General features: G+C 34.7%; 15 non-coding genes across 15 annotated transcripts; all 15 read left to right on the top strand.

The window, feature by feature from the left end:
* The first annotated feature begins 2,135 nt into the window (after window positions 1-2,135).
* TRNAT-CGU (transfer RNA threonine (anticodon CGU)) lies at window positions 2,136-2,208 on the top strand. The gene has a single exon. It is a non-coding gene; the product is annotated as a tRNA-Thr (tRNA).
* A 1,098-nt stretch (window positions 2,209-3,306) lies between these two features.
* Window positions 3,307-3,379, top strand: TRNAT-UGU (transfer RNA threonine (anticodon UGU)). The gene has a single exon. It is a non-coding gene; the product is annotated as a tRNA-Thr (tRNA).
* Window positions 3,380-4,485: 1,106 nt separating this feature from the next.
* On the top strand, window positions 4,486-4,558 carry TRNAT-CGU (transfer RNA threonine (anticodon CGU)). Its single transcript has one exon. It is a non-coding gene; the product is annotated as a tRNA-Thr (tRNA).
* Window positions 4,559-5,656: 1,098 nt separating this feature from the next.
* TRNAT-UGU (transfer RNA threonine (anticodon UGU)) lies at window positions 5,657-5,729 on the top strand. The gene has a single exon. It is a non-coding gene; the product is annotated as a tRNA-Thr (tRNA).
* Window positions 5,730-6,835: 1,106 nt separating this feature from the next.
* Window positions 6,836-6,908, top strand: TRNAT-CGU (transfer RNA threonine (anticodon CGU)). The gene has a single exon. It is a non-coding gene; the product is annotated as a tRNA-Thr (tRNA).
* Window positions 6,909-8,014: 1,106 nt separating this feature from the next.
* Window positions 8,015-8,087, top strand: TRNAT-CGU (transfer RNA threonine (anticodon CGU)). The gene has a single exon. It is a non-coding gene; the product is annotated as a tRNA-Thr (tRNA).
* Window positions 8,088-9,185: 1,098 nt separating this feature from the next.
* On the top strand, window positions 9,186-9,258 carry TRNAT-UGU (transfer RNA threonine (anticodon UGU)). The gene has a single exon. It is a non-coding gene; the product is annotated as a tRNA-Thr (tRNA).
* A 1,106-nt stretch (window positions 9,259-10,364) lies between these two features.
* Window positions 10,365-10,437, top strand: TRNAT-CGU (transfer RNA threonine (anticodon CGU)). Its single transcript has one exon. It is a non-coding gene; the product is annotated as a tRNA-Thr (tRNA).
* Window positions 10,438-12,157: 1,720 nt separating this feature from the next.
* On the top strand, window positions 12,158-12,230 carry TRNAT-CGU (transfer RNA threonine (anticodon CGU)). Its single transcript has one exon. It is a non-coding gene; the product is annotated as a tRNA-Thr (tRNA).
* Window positions 12,231-13,336: 1,106 nt separating this feature from the next.
* On the top strand, window positions 13,337-13,409 carry TRNAT-CGU (transfer RNA threonine (anticodon CGU)). The gene has a single exon. It is a non-coding gene; the product is annotated as a tRNA-Thr (tRNA).
* Window positions 13,410-15,129: 1,720 nt separating this feature from the next.
* On the top strand, window positions 15,130-15,202 carry TRNAT-UGU (transfer RNA threonine (anticodon UGU)). The gene has a single exon. It is a non-coding gene; the product is annotated as a tRNA-Thr (tRNA).
* Window positions 15,203-20,059: 4,857 nt separating this feature from the next.
* TRNAT-UGU (transfer RNA threonine (anticodon UGU)) lies at window positions 20,060-20,132 on the top strand. Its single transcript has one exon. It is a non-coding gene; the product is annotated as a tRNA-Thr (tRNA).
* Window positions 20,133-21,238: 1,106 nt separating this feature from the next.
* Window positions 21,239-21,311, top strand: TRNAT-CGU (transfer RNA threonine (anticodon CGU)). The gene has a single exon. It is a non-coding gene; the product is annotated as a tRNA-Thr (tRNA).
* A 1,728-nt stretch (window positions 21,312-23,039) lies between these two features.
* TRNAT-CGU (transfer RNA threonine (anticodon CGU)) lies at window positions 23,040-23,112 on the top strand. Its single transcript has one exon. It is a non-coding gene; the product is annotated as a tRNA-Thr (tRNA).
* Window positions 23,113-24,472: 1,360 nt separating this feature from the next.
* TRNAT-CGU (transfer RNA threonine (anticodon CGU)) lies at window positions 24,473-24,545 on the top strand. The gene has a single exon. It is a non-coding gene; the product is annotated as a tRNA-Thr (tRNA).
* The last annotated feature ends 66 nt before the right edge of the window (window positions 24,546-24,611 follow it).

Genomic DNA, 24,611 nt, shown 5'->3' with positions numbered 1-24,611 from the left:
TTTTGTGCAAATCAACCAATAAATTCCCAGCTAGTTCTGGAGTTATGGTTTTAAACTGTTATTTGGTCATGCCTCCCTCTCCTTTGTAAGACCAACTATAGGCTAATGGAAGGATACGACTTATGTGATTTCGAATAAAACCCACGTCGTTGCCATAGTCAATATGTAGGCTTCATAGCTCAGTGGTTAGACGCCTTGCTCTCGTAAACCAGGGGTCGTGAGTTCAACTCTCACTGGGGCCTTTATAGTCAGTGCCTAGAGTATTTCCTAAGGTAGTTACTTCATCACAGACAATTCCAACATGTCATTTCCTTTAAGATAATTGCTTGGACCAAACTGAGAATATTCAGACATCATTGCTTCATTCAATCCATTGCTTATGTCCAACATTACCTCTTTTATTTTTTTATAAACAGGAAATTATGCATGTTCGGTCTCGCATGGAAAATTTTGGAAAAAAATTGCCTCTGGCCGTGTCAATTTTGTTCATAAAGGAAGATTTTTGCACTGTTTCCGTATACTTCACTCATTCAGTCCCCAAAAATATCAATTAATTTAGATGTGATTTCCAAACTGTTTAAAAGTTTGATTTGTTTCTCTATGTTTCTGTAGCATGTTTCTAAAACCTTAATGTAAAACATAACATTTTTCATGACTGCATGATGGACAACTCTGTTTCTCTCCAATCTACTAAAAACCAATTTCATTTTTCTGTCAATCTACCGATTGACATGACTGTTTCTCTCCAATCCACTAAAAACCGATAAATAGCATCAATTCATTCAGTTGTGATTTCCAAACTGTCTAAAAGTTTGATTTGTTTCTATTTTTCTGAAGCATGTTTCTGATACCTTAATGTAAAACATAACATTTTTTAGGAATTCATCATGGGCAATTCTGTTCCTCATTCTGTACCCCAAACACATCAATTCATTCAGATGTGATTTCCAAACTGTCTAAAAGTTTGATTTGCTTCTGTTTCTGAAGCATGTTTCTGATACCTTATAGTAAAACATAACATTTTTCATGAATGCATGATGGCCGATTCTTTTTTTCTCCAATCCACTAAAAACCTATTTCATTTTTCTGTCAATCTACCGATAAATAAGCAGCCAGTTCTAGAATTACAGTTTTACACTTTTATTTTCAGGCTTCTCATTTGTAAGAGCAGCTCGTTCAATTTTGTGCAAATCAACCAATAAATTCCCAGCTAGTTCTGGAGTTATGGTTTTAAACTGTTATTTGGTCATGCCTCCCTCTCCTTTGTAAGACCAACTATAGGCTAATGGAAGGATATGACTTATGTGATTTCGAATAAAACCCACGTCGTTGCCGTAGTCAATATGTCGGCTTCATAGCTCAGTGGTTAGAGTATTTCCTAAGGTAGTTACTTCATCACAGACAATTCCAACATGTCATTTCCTTTAAGATAATTGCTTGGACCAAACTGAGAATATTCAGACATCATTGCTTCATTCAATCCATTGCTTATGTCCAACATTACCTCTTTTATTTTTTTATAAACAGGAAATTATGCATGTTCGGTCTCGCATGGAAAATTTTGGAAAAAAATTGCCTCTGGCCGTGTCAATTTTATTCATAAAGGAAGATTTTTGCACTGTTTCCGTATACTTCACTCATTCAGTCCCCAAAAATATCAATTAATTTAGATGTGATTTCCAAACTGTTTAAAAGTTTGATTTGTTTCTCTATGTTTCTGTAGCATGTTTCTAAAACCTTAATGTAAAACATAACATTTTTCATGACTGCATGATTCTGATACCTTATAGTAAAACATAACATAACATTTTTCATGAATGCATGATGGCCGATTCTTTTTTTCTCCAATCCACTAAAAACCTATTTCATTTTTCTGTCAATCTACCGATAAATAAGCAGCCAGTTCTAGAATTACAGTTTTACACTTTTATTTTCAGGCTTCTCATTTGTAAGAGCAGCTCGTTCAATTTTGTGCAAATCAACCAATAAATTCCCAGCTAGTTCTGGAGTTATGGTTTTAAACTGTTATTTGGTCATGCCTCCCTCTCCTTTGTAAGACCAACTATAGGCTAATGGAAGGATACGACTTATGTGATTTCGAATAAAACCCACGTCGTTGCCATAGTCAATATGTCGGCTTCATACCTCAGTGGTTAGAGCACTGGTCTCGTAAACCAGGGGTCGTGAGTTCAATTCTCACTGGGGCCTTTATAGTCAGTGCCTAGAGTATTTCCTAAGGTAGTTACTTCAACACAGACAATTCCAACATGTCATTTCCTTTAAGATAATTGCTTGGACCAAACTGAGAATATTCAGACATCATTGCTTCATTCAATCCATTGCTTATGTCCAACATTACCTCTTTTATTTTTTTATAAACAGGAAATTATGCATGTTCGGTCTCGCATGGAAAATTTTGGAAAAAAATTGCCTCTGGCCGTGTCAATTTTGTTCATAAAGGAAGATTTTTGCACTGTTTCCGTATACTTCACTCATTCAGTCCCCAAAAATATCAATTCATTTAGATGTGATTTCCAAACTGTCTAAAAGTTTGATTTGTTTCTCTATGTTTCTGTAGCATGTTTCTAAAACCTTAATGTAAAACATAACATTTTTCATGACTGCATGATGGACAACTCTGTTTCTCTCCAATCTACTAAAAACCAATTTCATTTTTCTGTCAATCTACCGATTGACATGACTGTTTCTCTCCAATCCACTAAAAACCGATAAATAGCATCAATTCATTCAGTTGTGATTTCCAAACTGTCGAAAAGTTTGATTTGTTTCTATGTTTCTGAAGCATGTTTCTGATACCTTAATGTAAAACATAACATTTTTTAGGAATTCATCATGGGCAATTCTGTTCCTCATTCTGTACCCCAAACACATCAATTCATTCAGATGTGATTTCCAAACTGTCTAAAAGTTTGATTTGCTTCTGTTTCTGAAGCATGTTTCTGATACCTTATAGTAAAACATAAAATTTTTCATGAATGCATGATGGCCGATTCTTTTTTTCTCCAATCCACTAAAAACCTATTTCATTTTTCTGTCAATCTACCGATAAATAAGCAGCCAGTTCTAGAATTACAGTTTTACTTTCAGGCTTCTCATTTGTAAGAGCAGCTCTTTCAATTTTGTGCAAATCAACCAATAAATTCGCAGCTAGTTCTGGAGTTATGGTTTTAAACTGTTATTTGGTCATGCCTCCCTCTCCTTTGTAAGACCAACTATAGGCTAATGGAAGGATACGACTTATGTGATTTCGAATAAAACCCACGTCGTTGCCATAGTCAATATGTCGGCTTCATAGCTCAGTGGTTAGAGCACTGGTCTTGTAAACCAGGGGTCGTGAGTTCAATTCTCACTGGGGCCTTTATAGTCAGTGCCTAGAGTATTTCCTAAGGTAGTTACTTCATCACAGACAATTCCAACATGTCATTTCCTTTAAGATAATTGCTTGGACCAAACTGAGAATATTCAGACATCATTGCTTCATTCAATCCATTGCTTATGTCCAACATTACCTCTTTTATTTTTTTATAAACAGGAAATTACGCATGTTCGGTCTCGCATGGAAAATTTTGGAAAAAAATTGCCTCTGGCCGTGTCAATTTTGTTCATAAAGGAAGATTTTTGCACTGTTTCCATATACTTCACTCATTCAGTCCCCAAAAATATCAATTAATTTAGATGTGATTTCCAAACTGTCTAAAAGTTTGATTTGTTTCTCTATGTTTCTGTAGCATGTTTCTAAAACCTTAATGTAAAACATAACATTTTTCATGACTGCATGATGGACAACTCTGTTTCTCTCCAATCTACTAAAAACCAATTTCATTTTTCTGTCAATCTACCGATTGACATTACTGTTTCTCTCCAATCCACTAAAAACCGATAAATAGCATCAATTCATTCAGTTGTGATTTCCAAACTGTCTAAAAGTTTGATTTGTTTCTATGTTTCTGAAGCATGTTTCTGATACCTTAATGTAAAACATAACATTTTTTAGGAATTCATCATGGGCAATTCTGTTCCTCATTCTGTACCCCAAACACATCAATTCATTCAGATGTGATTTCCAAACTGTCTAAAAGTTTGATTTGCTTCTGTTTCTGAAGCATGTTTCTGATACCTTATAGTAAAACATAACATTTTTCATGAATGCATGATGGCCGATTCTTTTTTTCTCCAATCCACTAAAAACCTATTTCATTTTTCTGTCAATCTACCGATAAATAAGCAGCCAGTTCTAGAATTACAGTTTTACACTTTTATTTTCAGGCTTCTCATTTGTAAGAGCAGCTCGTTCAATTTTGTGCAAATCAACCAATAAATTCCCAGCTAGCTCTGGAGTTATGGTTTTAAACTGTTATTTGGTCATGCCTCCCTCTCCTTTGTAAGACCAACTATAGGCTAATGGAAGGATATGACTTATGTGATTTCGAATAAAACCCACGTCGTTGCCGTAGTCAATATGTCGGCTTCATAGCTCAGTGGTTAGAGCACTGGTCTCGTAAACCAGGGGTCGTGAGTTCAATTCTCACTGGGGCCTTTATAGTCAGTGCCTAGAGTATTTCCTAAGGTAGTTACTTCAACACAGACAATTCCAACATGTCATTTCCTTTAAGATAATTGCTTGGACCAAACTGAGAATATTCAGACATCATTGCTTCATTCAATCCATTGCTTATGTCCAACATTACCTCTTTTATTTTTTTATAAACAGGAAATTATGCATGTTCGGTCTCGCATGGAAAATTTTGGAAAAAAATTGCCTCTGGCCGTGTCAATTTTGTTCATAAAGGAAGATTTTTGCACTGTTTCCGTATACTTCACTCATTCAGTCCCCAAAAATATCAATTCATTTAGATGTGATTTCCAAACTGTCTAAAAGTTTGATTTGTTTCTCTATGTTTCTGTAGCATGTTTCTAAAACCTTAATGTAAAACATAACATTTTTCATGACTGCATGATGGACAACTCTGTTTCTCTCCAATCTACTAAAAACCAATTTCATTTTTCTGTCAATCTACCGATTGACATGACTGTTTCTCTCCAATCCACTAAAAACCGATAAATAGCATCAATTCATTCAGTTGTGATTTCCAAACTGTCGAAAAGTTTGATTTGTTTCTATGTTTCTGAAGCATGTTTCTGATACCTTAATGTAAAACATAACATTTTTTAGGAATTCATCATGGGCAATTCTGTTCCTCATTCTGTACCCCAAACACATCAATTCATTCAGATGTGATTTCCAAACTGTCTAAAAGTTTGATTTGCTTCTGTTTCTGAAGCATGTTTCTGATACCTTATAGTAAAACATAAAATTTTTCATGAATGCATGATGGCCGATTCTTTTTTTCTCCAATCCACTAAAAACCTATTTCATTTTTCTGTCAATCTACCGATAAATAAGCAGCCAGTTCTAGAATTACAGTTTTACTTTCAGGCTTCTCATTTGTAAGAGCAGCTCTTTCAATTTTGTGCAAATCAACCAATAAATTCGCAGCTAGTTCTGGAGTTATGGTTTTAAACTGTTATTTGGTCATGCCTCCCTCTCCTTTGTAAGACCAACTATAGGCTAATGGAAGGATACGACTTATGTGATTTCGAATAAAACCCACGTCGTTGCCATAGTCAATATGTCGGCTTCATAGCTCAGTGGTTAGAGCACTGGTCTTGTAAACCAGGGGTCGTGAGTTCAATTCTCACTGGGGCCTTTATAGTCAGTGCCTAGAGTATTTCCTAAGGTAGTTACTTCATCACAGACAATTCCAACATGTCATTTCCTTTAAGATAATTGCTTGGACCAAACTGAGAATATTCAGACATCATTGCTTCATTCAATCCATTGCTTATGTCCAACATTACCTCTTTTATTTTTTTATAAACAGGAAATTACGCATGTTCGGTCTCGCATGGAAAATTTTGGAAAAAAATTGCCTCTGGCCGTGTCAATTTTGTTCATAAAGGAAGATTTTTGCACTGTTTCCATATACTTCACTCATTCAGTCCCCAAAAATATCAATTAATTTAGATGTGATTTCCAAACTGTCTAAAAGTTTGATTTGTTTCTCTATGTTTCTGTAGCATGTTTCTAAAACCTTAATGTAAAACATAACATTTTTCATGACTGCATGATGGACAACTCTGTTTCTCTCCAATCTACTAAAAACCAATTTCATTTTTCTGTCAATCTACCGATTGACATTACTGTTTCTCTCCAATCCACTAAAAACCGATAAATAGAATCAATTCATTCAGTTGTGATTTCCAAACTGTCTAAAAGTTTGATTTGTTTCTATGTTTCTGAAGCATGTTTCTGATACCTTAATGTAAAACATAACATTTTTTAGGAATTCATCATGGGCAATTCTGTTCCTCATTCTGTACCCCAAACACATCAATTCATTCAGATGTGATTTCCAAACTGTCTAAAAGTTTGATTTGCTTCTGTTTCTGAAGCATGTTTCTGATACCTTATAGTAAAACATAACATTTTTCATGAATGCATGATGGCCGATTCTTTTTTTCTCCAATCCACTAAAAACCTATTTCATTTTTCTGTCAATCTACCGATAAATAAGCAGCCAGTTCTAGAATTACAGTTTTACACTTTTATTTTCAGGCTTCTCATTTGTAAGAGCAGCTCGTTCAATTTTGTGCAAATCAACCAATAAATTCCCAGCTAGCTCTGGAGTTATGGTTTTAAACTGTTATTTGGTCATGCCTCCCTCTCCTTTGTAAGACCAACTATAGGCTAATGGAAGGATATGACTTATGTGATTTCGAATAAAACCCACGTCGTTACCGTAGTCAATATGTCGGCTTCATAGCTCAGTGGTTAGAGCACTGGTCTCGTAAACCAGGGGTCGTGAGTTCAACTCTCACTGGGGCCTTTATAGTCAGTGCCTAGAGTATTTCCTAAGGTAGTTACTTCATCACAGACAATTCCAACATGTCATTTCCTTTAAGATAATTGCTTGGACCAAACTGAGAATATTCAGACATCATTGCTTCATTCAATCCATTGCTTATGTCCAACATTACCTCTTTTATTTTTTTATAAACAGGAAATTATGCATGTTCGGTCTCGCATGGAAAATTTTGGAAAAAAATTGCCTCTGGCCGTGTCAATTTTGTTCATAAAGGAAGATTTTTGCACTGTTTCCGTATACTTCACTCATTCAGTCCCCAAAAATATCAATTAATTTAGATGTGATTTCCAAACTGTTTAAAAGTTTGATTTGTTTCTCTATGTTTCTGTAGCATGTTTCTAAAACCTTAATGTAAAACATAACATTTTTCATGACTGCATGATGGACAACTCTGTTTCTCTCCAATCTACTAAAAACCAATTTCATTTTTCTGTCAATCTACCGATTGACATGACTGTTTCTCTCCAATCCACTAAAAACCGATAAATAGCATCAATTCATTCAGTTGTGATTTCCAAACTGTCTAAAAGTTTGATTTGTTTCTATTTTTCTGAAGCATGTTTCTGATACCTTAATGTAAAACATAACATTTTTTAGGAATTCATCATGGGCAATTCTGTTCCTCATTCTGTACCCCAAACACATCAATTCATTCAGATGTGATTTCCAAACTGTCTAAAAGTTTGATTTGCTTCTGTTTCTGAAGCATGTTTCTGATACCTTATAGTAAAACATAACATTTTTCATGAATGCATGATGGCCGATTCTTTTTTTCTCCAATCCACTAAAAACCTATTTCATTTTTCTGTCAATCTACCGATAAATAAGCAGCCAGTTCTAGAATTACAGTTTTACACTTTTATTTTCAGGCTTCTCATTTGTAAGAGCAGCTCGTTCAATTTTGTGCAAATCAACCAATAAATTCCCAGCTAGTTCTGGAGTTATGGTTTTAAACTGTTATTTGGTCATGCCTCCCTCTCCTTTGTAAGACCAACTATAGGCTAATGGAAGGATACGACTTATGTGATTTCGAATAAAACCCACGTCGTTGCCATAGTCAATATGTCGGCTTCATACCTCAGTGGTTAGAGCACTGGTCTCGTAAACCAGGGGTCGTGAGTTCAATTCTCACTGGGGCCTTTATAGTCAGTGCCTAGAGTATTTCCTAAGGTAGTTACTTCAACACAGACAATTCCAACATGTCATTTCCTTTAAGATAATTGCTTGGACCAAACTGAGAATATTCAGACATCATTGCTTCATTCAATCCATTGCTTATGTCCAACATTACCTCTTTTATTTTTTTATAAACAGGAAATTATGCATGTTCGGTCTCGCATGGAAAATTTTGGAAAAAAATTGCCTCTGGCCGTGTCAATTTTGTTCATAAAGGAAGATTTTTGCACTGTTTCCGTATACTTCACTCATTCAGTCCCCAAAAATATCAATTCATTTAGATGTGATTTCCAAACTGTCTAAAAGTTTGATTTGTTTCTCTATGTTTCTGTAGCATGTTTCTAAAACCTTAATGTAAAACATAACATTTTTCATGACTGCATGATGGACAACTCTGTTTCTCTCCAATCTACTAAAAACCAATTTCATTTTTCTGTCAATCTACCGATTGACATGACTGTTTCTCTCCAATCCACTAAAAACCGATAAATAGCATCAATTCATTCAGTTGTGATTTCCAAACTGTCGAAAAGTTTGATTTGTTTCTATGTTTCTGAAGCATGTTTCTGATACCTTAATGTAAAACATAACATTTTTTAGGAATTCATCATGGGCAATTCTGTTCCTCATTCTGTACCCCAAACACATCAATTCATTCAGATGTGATTTCCAAACTGTCTAAAAGTTTGATTTGCTTCTGTTTCTGAAGCATGTTTCTGATACCTTATAGTAAAACATAAAATTTTTCATGAATGCATGATGGCCGATTCTTTTTTTCTCCAATCCACTAAAAACCTATTTCATTTTTCTGTCAATCTACCGATAAATAAGCAGCCAGTTCTAGAATTACAGTTTTACTTTCAGGCTTCTCATTTGTAAGAGCAGCTCTTTCAATTTTGTGCAAATCAACCAATAAATTCGCAGCTAGTTCTGGAGTTATGGTTTTAAACTGTTATTTGGTCATGCCTCCCTCTCCTTTGTAAGACCAACTATAGGCTAATGGAAGGATACGACTTATGTGATTTCGAATAAAACCCACGTCGTTGCCATAGTCAATATGTCGGCTTCATAGCTCAGTGGTTAGAGCACTGGTCTTGTAAACCAGGGGTCGTGAGTTCAATTCTCACAGGGGCCTTTATAGTCAGTGCCTAGAGTATTTCCTAAGGTAGTTACTTCATCACAGACAATTCCAACATGTCATTTCCTTTAAGATAATTGCTTGGACCAAACTGAGAATATCCAGACATCATTGCTTCATTCAATCCATTGCTTATGTCCAACATTACCTCTTTTATTTTTTTATAAACAGGAAATTACGCATGTTCGGTCTCGCATGGAAAATTTTGGAAAAAAATTGCCTCTGGCCGTGTCAATTTTGTTCATAAAGGAAGATTTTTGCACTGTTTCCATATACTTCACTCATTCAGTCCCCAAAAATATCAATTAATTTAGATGTGATTTCCAAACTGTCTAAAAGTTTGATTTGTTTCTCTATGTTTCTGTAGCATGTTTCTAAAACCTTAATGTAAAACATAACATTTTTCATGACTGCATGATGGACAACTCTGTTTCTCTCCAATCTACTAAAAACCAATTTCATTTTTCTGTCAATCTACCGATTGACATGACTGTTTCTCTCCAATCCACTAAAAACCGATAAATAGCATCAATTCATTCAGTTGTGATTTCCAAACTGTCTAAAAGTTTGATTTGTTTCTATGTTTCTGAAGCATGTTTCTGATACCTTAATGTAAAACATAACATTTTTTAGGAATTCATCATGGGCAATTCTGTTCCTCATTCTGTACCCCAAACACATCAATTCATTCAGATGTGATTTCCAAACTGTCTAAAAGTTTGATTTGCTTCTGTTTCTGAAGCATGTTTCTGATACCTTATAGTAAAACATAACATTTTTCATGAATGCATGATGGCCGATTCTTTTTTTCTCCAATCCACTAAAAACCTATTTCATTTTTCTGTCAATCTACCGATAAATAAGCAGCCAGTTCTAGAATTACAGTTTTACACTTTTATTTTCAGGCTTCTCATTTGTAAGAGCAGCTCGTTCAATTTTGTGCAAATCAACCAATAAATTCCCAGCTAGTTCTGGAGTTATGGTTTTAAACTGTTATTTGGTCATGCCTCCCTCTCCTTTGTAAGACCAACTATAGGCTAATGGAAGGATACGACTTATGTGATTTCGAATAAAACCCACGTCGTTGCCATAGTCAATATGTCGGCTTCATACCTCAGTGGTTAGAGCACTGGTCTCGTAAACCAGGGGTCGTGAGTTCAATTCTCACTGGGGCCTTTATAGTCAGTGCCTAGAGTATTTCCTAAGGTAGTTACTTCAACACAGACAATTCCAACATGTCATTTCCTTTAAGATAATTGCTTGGACCAAACTGAGAATATTCAGACATCATTGCTTCATTCAATCCATTGCTTATGTCCAACATTACCTCTTTTATTTTTTTATAAACAGGAAATTATGCATGTTCGGTCTCGCATGGAAAATTTTGGAAAAAAATTGCCTCTGGCCGTGTCAATTTTGTTCATAAAGGAAGATTTTTGCACTGTTTCCGTATACTTCACTCATTCAGTCCCCAAAAATATCAATTCATTTAGATGTGATTTCCAAACTGTCTAAAAGTTTGATTTGTTTCTCTATGTTTCTGTAGCATGTTTCTAAAACCTTAATGTAAAACATAACATTTTTCATGACTGCATGATGGACAACTCTGTTTCTCTCCAATCTACTAAAAACCAATTTCATTTTTCTGTCAATCTACCGATTGACATGACTGTTTCTCTCCAATCCACTAAAAACCGATAAATAGCATCAATTCATTCAGTTGTGATTTCCAAACTGTCTAAAAGTTTGATTTGTTTCTATGTTTCTGAAGCATGTTTCTGATACCTTAATGTAAAACATAACATTTTTTAGGAATTCATCATGGGCAATTCTGTTCCTCATTCTGTACCCCAAACACATCAATTCATTCAGATGTGATTTCCAAACTGTCTAAAAGTTTGATTTGCTTCTGTTTCTGAAGCATGTTTCTGATACCTTATAGTAAAACATAACATTTTTCATGAATGCATGATGGCCGATTCTTTTTTTCTCCAATCCACTAAAAACCTATTTCATTTTTCTGTCAATCTACCGATAAATAAGCAGCCAGTTCTAGAATTACAGTTTTACACTTTTATTTTCAGGCTTCTCATTTGTAAGAGCAGCTCGTTCAATTTTGTGCAAATCAACCAATAAATTCCCAGCTAGTTCTGGAGTTATGGTTTTAAACTGTTATTTGGTCATGCCTCCCTCTCCTTTGTAAGACCAACTATGCATGATGGACAACTCTGTTTCTCTCCAATCTACTAAAAACCAATTTCATTTTTCTGTCAATCTACCGATTGACATGACTGTTTCTCTCCAATCCACTAAAAATCGATAAATAGCATCAATTCATTCAGTTGTGATTTCCAAACTGTCGAAAAGTTTGATTTGTTTCTATGTTTCTGAAGCATGTTTCTGATACCTTAATGTAAAACATAACATTTTTTAGGAATTCATCATGGGCAATTCTGTTCCTCATTCTGTACCCCAAACACATCAATTCATTCAGATGTGATTTCCAAACTGTCTAAAAGTTTGATTTGCTTCTGTTTCTGAAGCATGTTTCTGATACCTTATAGTAAAACATAAAATTTTTCATGAATGCATGATGGCCGATTCTTTTTTTCTCCAATCCACTAAAAACCTATTTCATTTTTCTGTCAATCTACCGATAAATAAGCAGCCAGTTCTAGAATTACAGTTTTACTTTCAGGCTTCTCATTTGTAAGAGCAGCTCGTTCAATTTTGTGCAAATCAACCAATAAATTCCCAGCTAGCTCTGGAGTTATGGTTTTAAACTGTTATTTGGTCATGCCTCCCTCTCCTTTGTAAGACCAACTATAGGCTAATGGAAGGATATGACTTATGTGATTTCGAATAAAACCCACGTCGTTGCCGTAGTCAATATGTCGGCTTCATAGCTCAGTGGTTAGAGCACTGGTCTCGTAAACCAGGGGTCGTGAGTTCAACTCTCACTGGGGCCTTTATAGTCAGTGCCTAGAGTATTTCCTAAGGTAGTTACTTCATCACAGACAATTCCAACATGTCATTTCCTTTAAGATAATTGCTTGGACCAAACTGAGAATATTCAGACATCATTGCTTCATTCAATCCATTGCTTATGTCCAACATTACCTCTTTTATTTTTTTATAAACAGGAAATTATGCATGTTCGGTCTCGCATGGAAAATTTTGGAAAAAAATTGCCTCTGGCCGTGTCAATTTTGTTCATAAAGGAAGATTTTTGCACTGTTTCCGTATACTTCACTCATTCAGTCCCCAAAAATATCAATTAATTTAGATGTGATTTCCAAACTGTTTAAAAGTTTGATTTGTTTCTCTATGTTTCTGTAGCATGTTTCTAAAACCTTAATGTAAAACATAACATTTTTCATGACTGCATGATGGACAACTCTGTTTCTCTCCAATCTACTAAAAACCAATTTCATTTTTCTGTCAATCTACCGATTGACATGACTGTTTCTCTCCAATCCACTAAAAACCGATAAATAGCATCAATTCATTCAGTTGTGATTTCCAAACTGTCTAAAAGTTTGATTTGTTTCTATTTTTCTGAAGCATGTTTCTGATACCTTAATGTAAAACATAACATTTTTTAGGAATTCATCATGGGCAATTCTGTTCCTCATTCTGTACCCCAAACACATCAATTCATTCAGATGTGATTTCCAAACTGTCTAAAAGTTTGATTTGCTTCTGTTTCTGAAGCATGTTTCTGATACCTTATAGTAAAACATAACATTTTTCATGAATGCATGATGGCCGATTCTTTTTTTCTCCAATCCACTAAAAACCTATTTCATTTTTCTGTCAATCTACCGATAAATAAGCAGCCAGTTCTAGAATTACAGTTTTACACTTTTATTTTCAGGCTTCTCATTTGTAAGAGCAGCTCGTTCAATTTTGTGCAAATCAACCAATAAATTCCCAGCTAGTTCTGGAGTTATGGTTTTAAACTGTTATTTGGTCATGCCTCCCTCTCCTTTGTAAGACCAACTATAGGCTAATGGAAGGATACGACTTATGTGATTTCGAATAAAACCCACGTCGTTGCCATAGTCAATATGTCGGCTTCATACCTCAGTGGTTAGAGCACTGGTCTCGTAAACCAGGGGTCGTGAGTTCAATTCTCACTGGGGCCTTTATAGTCAGTGCCTAGAGTATTTCCTAAGGTAGTTACTTCAACACAGACAATTCCAACATGTCATTTCCTTTAAGATAATTGCTTGGACCAAACTGAGAATATTCAGACATCATTGCTTCATTCAATCCATTGCTTATGTCCAACATTACCTCTTTTATTTTTTTATAAACAGGAAATTATGCATGTTCGGTCTCGCATGGAAAATTTTGGAAAAAAATTGCCTCTGGCCGTGTCAATTTTGTTCATAAAGGAAGATTTTTGCACTGTTTCCGTATACTTCACTCATTCAGTCCCCAAAAATATCAATTCATTTAGATGTGATTTCCAAACTGTCTAAAAGTTTGATTTGTTTCTCTATGTTTCTGTAGCATGTTTCTAAAACCTTAATGTAAAACATAACATTTTTCATGACTGCATGATGGACAACTCTGTTTCTCTCCAATCTACTAAAAACCAATTTCATTTTTCTGTCAATCTACCGATTGACATGACTGTTTCTCTCCAATCCACTAAAAACCGATAAATAGCATCAATTCATTCAGTTGTGATTTCCAAACTGTCTAAAAGTTTGATTTGTTTCTATGTTTCTGAAGCATGTTTCTGATACCTTAATGTAAAACATAACATTTTTTAGGAATTCATCATGGGCAATTCTGTTCCTCATTCTGTACCCCAAACACATCAATTCATTCAGATGTGATTTCCAAACTGTCTAAAAGTTTGATTTGCTTCTGTTTCTGAAGCATGTTTCTGATACCTTATAGTAAAACATAACATTTTTCATGAATGCATGATGGCCGATTCTTTTTTTCTCCAATCCACTAAAAACCTATTTCATTTTTCTGTCAATCTACCGATAAATAAGCAGCCAGTTCTAGAATTACAGTTTTACACTTTTATTTTCAGGCTTCTCATTTGTAAGAGCAGCTCGTTCAATTTTGTGCAAATCAACCAATAAATTCCCAGCTAGTTCTGGAGTTATGGTTTTAAACTGTTATTTGGTCATGCCTCCCTCTCCTTTGTAAGACCAACTATGCATGATGGACAACTCTGTTTCTCTCCAATCTACTAAAAACCAATTTCATTTTTCTGTCAATCTACCGATTGACATGACTGTTTCTCTCCAATCCACTAAAAATCGATAAATAGCATCAATTCATTCAGTTGTGATTTCCAAACTGTCGAAAAGTTTGATTTGTTTCTATGTTTCTGAAGCATGTTTCTGATACCTTAATGTAAAACATAACATTTTTTAGGAATTCATCATGGGCAATTCTGTTCCTCATTCTGTACCCCAAACACATCAATTCATTCAGATGTGATTTCCAAACTGTCTAAAAGTTTGATTTGCTTCTGTTTCTGAAGCATGTTTCTGATACCTTATAGTAAAACATAAAATTTTTCATGAATGCATGATGGCCGATTCTTTTTTTCTCCAATCCACTAAAAACCTATTTCATTTTTCTGTCAATCTACCGATAAATAAGCAGCCAGTTCTAGAATTACAGTTTTACTTTCAGGCTTCTCATTTGTAAGAGCAGCTCTTTCAATTTTGTGCAAATCAACCAATAAATTCGCAGCTAGTTCTGGAGTTATGGTTTTAAACTGTTATTTGGTCATGCCTCCCTCTCCTTTGTAAGACCAACTATAGGCTAATGGAAGGATACGACTTATGTGATTTCGAATAAAACCCACGTCGTTGCCATAGTCAATATGTCGGCTTCATAGCTCAGTGGTTAGAGCACTGGTCTTGTAAACCAGGGGTCGTGAGTTCAATTCTCACTGGGGCCTTTATAGTCAGTGCCTAGAGTATTTCCTAAGGTAGTTACTTCATCACAGACAATTCCAACGTGTCATTTCCTTTAAGATAATTGCTTGGACCAAACTGAGAATATTCAGACATCATTGCTTCATTCAATCCATTGCTTATGTCCAACATTACCTCTTTTATTTTTTTATAAACAGGAAATTATGCATGTTCGGTCTCGCATGGAAAATTTTGGAAAAAAATTGCCTCTGGCCGTGTCAATTTTGTTCATAAAGGAAGATTTTTACACTGTTTCCATATACTTCACTCATTCAGTCCCCAAAAATATCAATTAATTTAGATGTGATTTCCAAACTGTCTAAAAGTTTGATTTGTTTCTCTATGTTTCTGTAGCATGTTTCTAAAACCTTAATGTAAAACATAACATTTTTCATGACTGCATGATGGACAACTCTGTTTCTCTCCAATCTACTAAAAACCAATTTCATTTTTCTGTCAATCTACTGATTGACATGACTGTTTCTCTCCAATCCACTAAAAACCGATAAATAGCATAAATTCATTCAGTTGTGATTTCCAAACTGTCTAAAAGTTTGATTTGTTTCTATGTTTCTGAAGCATGTTTCTGATACCTTAATGTAAAACATAACATTTTTTAGGAATTCATCATGGGCAATTCTGTTCCTCATTCTGTACCCCAAACACATCAATTCATTCAGATGTGATTTCCAAACTGTCTAAAAGTTTGATTTGCTTCTGTTTCTGATACCTTATAGTAAAACATAACATTTTTCATGAATGCATGATGGCCGATTCTTTTTTTCTCCAATCCACTAAAAACCTATTTCATTTTTCTGTCAATCTACCGATAAATAAGCAGCCAGTTCTAGAATTACAGTTTTACACTTTTATTTTCAGGCTTCTCATTTGTAAGAGCAGCTCGTTCAATTTTGTGCAAATCAACCAATAAATTCCCAGCTAGTTCTGGAGTTATGGTTTTAAACTGTTATTTGGTCATGCCTCCCTCTCCTTTGTAAGACCAACTATGCATGATGGACAACTCTGTTTCTCTCCAATCTACTAAAAACCAATTTCATTTTTCTGTCAATCTACCGATTGACATGACTGTTTCTCTCCAATCCACTAAAAACCGATAAATAGCATCAATTCATTCAGTTGTGATTTCCAAACTGTCTAAAAGTTTGATTTGTTTCTATGTTTCTGAAGCATGTTTCTGATACCTTAATGTAAAACATAACATTTTTTAGGAATTCATCATGGGCAATTCTGTTCCTCATTCTGTACCCCAAACACATCAATTCATTCAGATGTGATTTCCAAACTGTCTAAAAGTTTGATTTGCTTCTGTTTCTGATACCTTATAGTAAAACATAACATTTTTCATGAATGCATGATGGCCGATTCTTTTTTTCTCCAATCCACTAAAAACCTATTTCATTTTTCTGTCAATCTACCGATAAATAAGCAGCCAGTTCTAGAATTACAGTTTTACACTTTTATTTTCAGGCTTCTCATTTGTAAGAGCAGCTCGTTCAATTTTGTGCAAATCAACCAATAAATTCCCAGCTAGTTCTGGAGTTATGGTTTTAAACTGTTATTTGGTCATGCCTCCCTCTCCTTTGTAAGACCAACTATGCATGATGGACAACTCTGTTTCTCTCCAATCTACTAAAAACCAATTTCATTTTTCTGTCAATCTACCGATTGACATGACTGTTTCTCTCCAATCCACTAAAAACCGATAAATAGCATCAATTCATTCAGTTGTGATTTCCAAACTGTCTAAAAGTTTGATTTGTTTCTCTATGTTTCTGTAGCATGTTTCTAAAACCTTAATGTAAAACATAACATTTTTCATGACTGCATGATGGACAACTCTGTTTCTCTCCAATCTACTAAAAACCAATTTAATTTTTCTGTCAATCTACCGATAAATAAGCAGCCAGTTCTAGAATTACAGTTTTACACTTTTATTTTCAGGCTTCTCATTTGTAAGAGCAGCTCGTTCAATTTTGTGCAAATCAACCAATAAATTCCCAGCTAGTTCTGGAGTTATGGTTTTAAACTGTTATTTGGTCATGCCTCCCTCTCCTTTGTAAGACCAACTATGCATGATGGACAACTCTGTTTCTCTCCAATCTACTAAAAACCAATTTCATTTTTCTGTCAATCTACCGATTGACATGACTGTTTCTCTCCAATCCACTAAAAACCGATAAATAGCATCAATTCATTCAGTTGTGATTTCCAAACTGTCTAAAAGTTTGATTTGTTTCTCTATGTTTCTGTAGCATGTTTCTAAAACCTTAATGTAAAACATAACATTTTTCATGACTGCATGATGGACAACTCTGTTTCTCTCCAATCTACTAAAAACCAATTTCATTTTTCTGTCAATCTACCGATTGACATGACTGTTTCTCTCCAATCCACTAAAAACCGATAAATAGCATCAATTCATTCAGTTGTGATTTCCAAACTGTCTAAAAGTTTGATTTGTTTCTATGTTTCTGAAGCATGTTTCTGATACCTTAATGTAAAACATAACATTTTTTAGGAATTCATCATGGGCAATTCTGTTCCTCATTCTGTACCCCAAACACATCAATTCATTCAGATGTGATTTCCAAACTGTCTAAAAGTTTGATTTGCTTCTGTTTCTGAAGCATGTTTCTGATACCTTATAGTAAAACATAACATTTTTCATGAATGCATGATGGCCGATTCTTTTTTTCTCCAATCCACTAAAAACCTATTTCATTTTTCTGTCAATCTACCGATAAATAAGCAGCCAGTTCTAGAATTACAGTTTTACACTTTTATTTTCAGGCTTCTCATTTGTAAGAGCAGCTCGTTCAATTTTGTGCAAATCAACCAATAAATTCCCAGCTAGTTCTGGAGTTATGGTTTTAAACTGTTATTTGGTCATGCCTCCCTCTCCTTTGTAAGACCAACTATGCATGATGGACAACTCTGTTTCTCTCCAATCTACTAAAAACCAATTTCATTTTTCTGTCAATCTACCGATTGACATGACTGTTTCTCTCCAATCCACTAAAAATCGATAAATAGCATCAATTCATTCAGTTGTGATTTCCAAACTGTCGAAAAGTTTGATTTGTTTCTATGTTTCTGAAGCATGTTTCTGATACCTTAATGTAAAACATAACATTTTTTAGGAATTCATCATGGGCAATTCTGTTCCTCATTCTGTACCCCAAACACATCAATTCATTCAGATGTGATTTCCAAACTGTCTAAAAGTTTGATTTGCTTCTGTTTCTGATACCTTATAGTAAAACATAACATTTTTCATGAATGCATGATGGCCGATTCTTTTTTTCTCCAATCCACTAAAAACCTATTTCATTTTTCTGTCAATCTACCGATAAATAAGCAGCCAGTTCTAGAATTACAGTTTTACACTTTTATTTTCAGGCTTCTCATTTGTAAGAGCAGCTCGTTCAATTTTGTGCAAATCAACCAATAAATTCCCAGCTAGTTCTGGAGTTATGGTTTTAAACTGTTATTTGGTCATGCCTCCCTCTCCTTTGTAAGACCAACTATGCATGATGGACAACTCTGTTTCTCTCCAATCTACTAAAAACCAATTTCATTTTTCTGTCAATCTACCGATTGACATGACTGTTTCTCTCCAATCCACTAAAAACCGATAAATAGCATCAATTCATTCAGTTGTGATTTCCAAACTGTCTAAAAGTTTGATTTGTTTCTATGTTTCTGAAGCATGTTTCTGATACCTTAATGTAAAACATAACATTTTTTAGGAATTCATCATGGGCAATTCTGTTCCTCATTCTGTACCCCAAACACATCAATTCATTCAGATGTGATTTCCAAACTGTCTAAAAGTTTGATTTGCTTCTGTTTCTGATACCTTATAGTAAAACATAACATTTTTCATGAATGCATGATGGCCGATTCTTTTTTTCTCCAATCCACTAAAAACCTATTTCATTTTTCTGTCAATCTACCGATAAATAAGCAGCCAGTTCTAGAATTACAGTTTTACACTTTTATTTTCAGGCTTCTCATTTGTAAGAGCAGCTCGTTCAATTTTGTGCAAATCAACCAATAAATTCCCAGCTAGTTCTGGAGTTATGGTTTTAAACTGTTATTTGGTCATGCCTCCCTCTCCTTTGTAAGACCAACTATGCATGATGGACAACTCTGTTTCTCTCCAATCTACTAAAAACCAATTTCATTTTTCTGTCAATCTACCGATTGACATGACTGTTTCTCTCCAATCCACTAAAAACCGATAAATAGCATCAATTCATTCAGTTGTGATTTCCAAACTGTCTAAAAGTTTGATTTGTTTCTATGTTTCTGAAGCATGTTTCTGATACCTTAATGTAAAACATAACATTTTTTAGGAATTCATCATGGGCAATTCTGTTCCTCATTCTGTACCCCAAACACATCAATTCATTCAGATGTGATTTCCAAACTGTCTAAAAGTTTGATTTGCTTCTGTTTCTGAAGCATGTTTCTGATACCTTATAGTAAAACATAAAATTTTTCATGAATGCATGATGGCCGATTCTTTTTTTCTCCAATCCACTAAAAACCTATTTCATTTTTCTGTCAATCTACTGATAAATAAGCAGCCAGTTCTAGAATTACAGTTTTACTTTCAGGCTTCTCATTTGTAAGAGCAGCTCTTTCAATTTTGTGCAAATCAACCAATAAATTCGCAGCTAGTTCTGGAGTTATGGTTTTAAACTGTTATTTGGTCATGCCTCCCTCTCCTTTGTAAGACCAACTATAGGCTAATGGAAGGATACGACTTATGTGATTTCGAATAAAACCCACGTCGTTGCCATAGTCAATATGTCGGCTTCATAGCTCAGTGGTTAGAGCACTGGTCTTGTAAACCAGGGGTCGTGAGTTCAATTCTCACTGGGACCTTTATAGTCAGTGCCTAGAGTATTTCCTAAGGTAGTTACTTGATCACAGACAATTCCAACGTGTCATTTCCTTTAAGATAATTGCTTGGACCAAACTGAGAATATTCAGACATCATTGCTTCATTCAATCCATTGCTTATGTCCAACATTACCTCTTTTATTTTTTTATAAACAGGAAATTACGCATGTTCGGTCTCGCATGGAAAATTTTGGAAAAAAATTGCCTCTGGCCGTGTCAATTTTGTTCATAAAGGAAGATTTTTGCACTGTTTCCATATACTTCACTCATTCAGTCCCCAAAAATATCAATTAATTTAGATGTGATTTCCAAACTGTCTAAAAGTTTGATTTGTTTCTCTATGTTTCTGTAGCATGTTTCTAAAACCTTAATGTAAAACATAACATTTTTCATGACTGCATGATGGACAACTCTGTTTCTCTCCAATCTACTAAAAACCAATTTCATTTTTCTGTCAATCTACCGATTGACATTACTGTTTCTCTCCAATCCACTAAAAACCGATAAATAGCATCAATTCATTCAGTTGTGATTTCCAAACTGTCTAAAAGTTTGATTTGTTTCTATGTTTCTGAAGCATGTTTCTGATACCTTAATGTAAAACATAACATTTTTTAGGAATTCATCATGGGCAATTCTGTTCCTCATTCTGTACCCCAAACACATCAATTCATTCAGATGTGATTTCCAAACTGTCTAAAAGTTTGATTTGCTTCTGTTTCTGAAGCATGTTTCTGATACCTTATAGTAAAACATAACATTTTTCATGAATGCATGATGGCCGATTCTTTTTTTCTCCAATCCACTAAAAACCTATTTCATTTTTCTGTCAATCTACCGATAAATAAGCAGCCAGTTCTAGAATTACAGTTTTACACTTTTATTTTCAGGCTTCTCATTTGTAAGAGCAGCTCGTTCAATTTTGTGCAAATCAACCAATAAATTCCCAGCTAGCTCTGGAGTTATGGTTTTAAACTGTTATTTGGTCATGCCTCCCTCTCCTTTGTAAGACCAACTATAGGCTAATGGAAGGATACGACTTATGTGATTTCGAATAAAACCCACGTCGTTGCCATAGTCAATATGTCGGCTTCATAGCTCAGTGGTTAGAGCACTGGTCTCGTAAACCAGGGGTCGTGAGTTCAATTCTCACTGGGGCCTTTATAGTCAGTGCCTAGAGTATTTCCTAAGGTAGTTACTTCATCACAGACAATTCCAACATGTCATTTCCTTTAAGATAATTGCTTGGACCAAACTGAGAATATTCAGACATCATTGCTTCATTCAATCCATTGCTTATGTCCAACATTACCTCTTTAATTTTTTTATAAACAGGAAATTATGCATGTTCGGTCTCGCATGGAAAATTTGGGAAAAAAATTGCCTCTGGCCGTGTCAATTTTGTTCATAAAGGAAGATTTTTGCACTGTTTCCATATACTTCACTCATTCAGTCCCCAAAAATATCAATTAATTTAGATGTGATTTCCAAACTGTCTAAAAGTTTGATTTGTTTCTCTATGTTTCTGTAGCATGTTTCTAAAACCTTAATGTAAAACATTACATTTTTCATGACTGCATGATGGACAACTCTGTTTCTCTCCAATCTACTAAAAACCAATTTCATTTTTCTGTCAATCTACCGATTGACATGACTGTTTCTCTCCAATCCACTAAAAACCGATAAATAGCATCAATTCATTCAGTTGTGATTTCCAAACTGTCTAAAAGTTTGATTTGTTTCTATGTTTCTGAAGCATGTTTCTGATACCTTAATGTAAAACATAACATTTTTTAGGAATTCATCATGGGCAATTCTGTTCCTCATTCTGTACTCCAAACACATCAATTCATTCAGATGTGATTTCCAAACTGTCTAAAAGTTTGATTTGCTTCTGTTTCTGAAGCATGTTTCTGATACCTTATAGTAAAACATAACATTTTTCATGAATGCATGATGGCCGATTCTTTTTTTCTCCAATCCACTAAAAACCTATTTCATTTTTCTGTCAATCTACCGATAAATAAGCAGCCAGTTCTAGAATTACAGTTTTACACTTTTATTTTCAGGCTTCTCATTTGTAAGAGCAGCTCGTTCAATTTTGTGCAAATCAACCAATAAATTCCCAGCTAGTTCTGGAGTTATGGTTTTAAACTGTTATTTGGTCATGCCTCCCTCTCCTTTGTAAGACCAACTATGCATGATGGACAACTCTGTTTCTCTCCAATCTACTAAAAACCAATTTCATTTTTCTGTCAATCTACCGATTGACATGACTGTTTCTCTCCAATCCACTAAAAACCGATAAATAGCATCAATTCATTCAGTTGTGATTTCCAAACTGTCTAAAAGTTTGATTTGTTTCTATGTTTCTGAAGCATGTTTCTGATACCTTAATGTAAAACATAACATTTTTTAGGAATTCATCATGGGCAATTCTGTTCCTCATTCTGTACCCCAAACACATCAATTCATTCAGATGTGATTTCCAAACTGTCTAAAAGTTTGATTTGCTTCTGTTTCTGAAGCATGTTTCTGATACCTTATAGTAAAACATAACATTTTTCATGAATGCATGATGGCCGATTCTTTTTTTCTCCAATCCACTAAAAACCTATTTCATTTTTCTGTCAATCTACCGATAAATAAGCAGCCAGTTCTAGAATTACAGTTTTACACTTTTATTTTCAGGCTTCTCATTTGTAAGAGCAGCTCGTTCAATTTTGTGCAAATCAACCAATAAATTCCCAGCTAGTTCTGGAGTTATGGTTTTAAACTGTTATTTGGTCATGCCTCCCTCTCCTTTGTAAGACCAACTATAGGCTAATGGAAGGATACGACTTATGTGATTTCGAATAAAACCCACGTCGTTGCCATAGTCAATATGTCGGCTTCATAGCTCAGTGGTTAGAGCACTGGTCTCGTAAACCAGGGGTCGTGAGTTCAATTCTCACTGGGGCCTTTATAGTCAGTGCCTAGAGTATTTCCTAAGGTAGTTACTTCATCACAGACAATTCCAACATGTCATTTCCTTTAAGATAATTGCTTGGACCAAACTGAGAATATTCAGACATCATTGCTTCATTCAATCCATTGCTTATGTCCAACATTACCTCTTTTATTTTTTTATAAACAGGAAATTATGCATGTTCGGTCTCGCATGGAAAATTTGGGAAAAAAATTGCCTCTGGCCGTGTCAATTTTGTTCATAAAGGAAGATTTTTGCACTGTTTCCATATACTTCACTCATTCAGTCCCCAAAAATATCAATTAATTTAGATGTCATTTCCAAACTGTCTAAAAGTTTGATTTGTTTCTCTATGTTTCTGTAGCATGTTTCTCTCCAATCCACTAAAAACCGATAAATAGCATCAATTCATTCAGTTGTGATTTCCAAACTGTCTAAAAGTTTGATTTGTTTCTATGTTTCTGAAGCATGTTTCTGATACCTTAATGTAAAACATAACATTTTTTAGGAATTCATCATGGGCAATTCTGTTCCTCATTCTGTACCCCAAACACATCAATTCATTCAGATGTGATTTCCAAACTGTCTTAAAAGTTTGATTTGCTTCTGTTTCTGAAGCATGTTTCTGATACCTTATAGTAAAACATAACATTTTTCATGAATGCATGATGGCCGATTCTTTTTTTCTCCAATCCACTAAAAACCTATTTCATTTTTCTGTCAATCTACCGATTGACATGACTGTTTCTCTCCAATCCACTAAAAACCGATAAATAGCATCAATTCATTCAGTTGTGATTTCCAAACTGTCTAAAAGTTTGATTTGTTTCTATTTTTCTGAAGCATGTTTCTGATACCTTAATGTAAAACATAACATTTTTTAGGAATTCATCATGGGCAATTCTGTTCCTCATTCTGTACCCCAAACACATCAATTCATTCAGATGTGATTTCCAAACTGTCTAAAAGTTTGATTTGCTTCTGTTTCTGAAGCATGTTTCTGATACCTTATAGTAAAACATAACATTTTTCATGAATGCATGATGGCCGATTCTTTTTTTCTCCAATCCACTAAAAACCTATTTCATTTTTCTGTCAATCTACCGATAAATAAGCAGCCAGTTCTAGAATTACAGTTTTACACTTTTATTTTCAGGCTTCTCATTTGTAAGAGCAGCTCGTTCAATTTTGTGCAAATCAACCAATAAATTCCCAGCTAGTTCTGGAGTTATGGTTTTAAACTGTTATTTGGTCATGCCTCCCTCTCCTTTGTAAGACCAACTATAGGCTAATGGAAGGATATGACTTATGTGATTTCGAATAAAACCCACGTCGTTGCCGTAGTCAATATGTAGGCTTCATAGCTCAGTGGTTAGAGCACTGGTCTCGTAAACCAGGGGTCGTGAGTTCAACTCTCACTGGGGCCTTTATAGTCAGTGCCTAGAGTATTTCCTAAGGTAGTTACTTCATCACAGACAATTCCAACATGTCAT

This window comes from Rhinoderma darwinii, chromosome 1 (genome assembly GCF_050947455.1).
Source record: "Rhinoderma darwinii isolate aRhiDar2 chromosome 1, aRhiDar2.hap1, whole genome shotgun sequence".
NCBI lineage: Eukaryota > Metazoa > Chordata > Amphibia > Anura > Rhinodermatidae > Rhinoderma > Rhinoderma darwinii.
The sequence above is the reverse complement of the archived record's forward strand: the minus strand, read 5'-3'. Positions and strand labels throughout refer to the sequence as shown.